Below are 1988 nucleotides of genomic sequence, written 5' to 3'. Positions count from 1 at the left end.
AGCACAGACAGACACACGCGACGACAGAGAAGTCCACGGCCGAGTCACCCCAACGCCGTACTCTGCATGGGTAAATGCAGGCTAACAGTGCAGACGTAAGCACATCATCGCTCCGAGGAGCCCCCGCGTCAGAGCTGGACTCCAGCCTCACGTTCTGTCCCATCTCCCATTTTCATTATGATGAGCTTTATTTGAATTTCCAGATGCGTCAAGAAAAAAAAAGATCAAGAGAATTTGGGATCTTGCTGTGGACTAGAAGGTTGTTTTGGTCAGAGAGACACCTGGTGGCTCTGGAGATAAAACACAGTGTCCTGTGAAAGGACACTTCTCTTACCCCAAGCATGCCAGGGGGGCCGGGGGGGGGTGCCAGGGAGGCCCAGCTTGTCCTCCTGAGAGCACCGGGCGTCATCTTTGCAGGGAGGTAGGTGGGCCTGGCAGGGCCAGAGACAGATGGACTTGAACACCCTTCCCAGCCTTGTGTCCTGTGCAGTCAGTGGGACTCCCCTGAGCGTGGTCCCCTCATCTGTAGAAATGAGACCGATGCCTATCGCTCTCAAGATCATTGTGAGGACAGGTGAGCAGGAAAGACAGAACCCACTGCGGCACCCGCACAGAGCTGGCGGCCTCGTCTCCCGGGCTTTCAGTATTGTCTGTTTCCCGATCTCAGTGGGACCTGGGTATCTGTGGGTTCACAACAGCTCCATCATCCCCAGCTCACTACAGCACCGGGAGATCGGGGAGCTGGGCCCCCTGGGGGCAGCCAGGCTTTGCTTGCTCGGGGTCTCAGCGTGATCTACCCACAGAGGACACCCTCCACAAAATCATGTCCATGGGGTCCCCCCACCTTATACAGCTCTCCATGTTCAAATTTTTGCTATAAGAGGTTATGATGTTTACATTAAGTAAGAAGAAATAACGGCCATTTCCTTTTCAGAGGAAAAAAATGTTAAATTTCCATCAATTCTTGTTTTCATCTTAGCCCATGGATGATTTCACATCTGTTTATTCGTCTTTTTGAATAGAATAAAGGAGATCTGGGATTTCGTGGCATTACTTAACATTCTCATATTCTATCCTGTAATTTCAACTGCTGTCATTGTCTTCACACAAAGGAAAGCAGCAGACAAGCAGACATCTCCCTCTGGAATAAACCCACACGGTGGTGTCTATGTCCCTGCCCATGTTGTATGTGAAAAGGCAGGAAGCAGAGTGGTTTCATTCCCACCAGCTCCACAGTGCACCCCAAGCCAGATCAGCACGCTCCCACATACAGGGTCATCGGCAAAGGGAAACTGAGTCAGCATGATTGTTTGCTGAAAGTATTTCTTTGTATTATGCATTCCCTACCTGTTTTCTTTAAACAAAAGATGCAATTTAAGAAAAAGTTGTATGCAGAATAGAACTTTTCTAACTCAAGAAGAATTTTATATGCATTAGGAAATCTACCTGCTGAAATATTGACATGATTTTTTTTTTAAAGAGACGATTGCCACAAGCTGGGGGTGGGGTGGGGAAGGGACAAAAGGAAAGAGAGAGAGAATCTTAGGCAGGCTCTATGCCCAGTGTGGAGCCAGACACAGGGCTCGATTTCATGACCCTGATATCATGACCTGAGCCAAAATCACAAGTAGGATGCTTAACCGACTAAGCCACCCAGTTCCTGTTGAGGTGAATTTTTTAAAGGAAAAAAAAAAAACAAAACCTCCTTCCCTAATTCAAATAATCTTTTTCTAATTAACCTATATCGTGGGGTTTTTGGTTTATGCTGGATTTTCTTAAAATAAAGGCCACTTTTATTAATCTTGGTTTCTTAGCAAACTAGCAGAACAATTTGACTATATTTTGACATGTCAATTTGAAGGTGCTGTCTTTACCAAAAAACTAGAATTAGTATCCATGTACTTAAAAGGTGACCCCATCACAAGGCTTACCAGGAATGGGTAGATACTGTGATTTCTTCTGGTGCGTGATTTCATTCTGGTGGAATG

This window comes from Ailuropoda melanoleuca, chromosome 7 (assembly GCF_002007445.2).
Source record: "Ailuropoda melanoleuca isolate Jingjing chromosome 7, ASM200744v2, whole genome shotgun sequence".
NCBI classification, from domain to species: domain Eukaryota; kingdom Metazoa; phylum Chordata; class Mammalia; order Carnivora; family Ursidae; genus Ailuropoda; species Ailuropoda melanoleuca.
Note: the sequence above shows the minus strand (reverse complement) of the source record.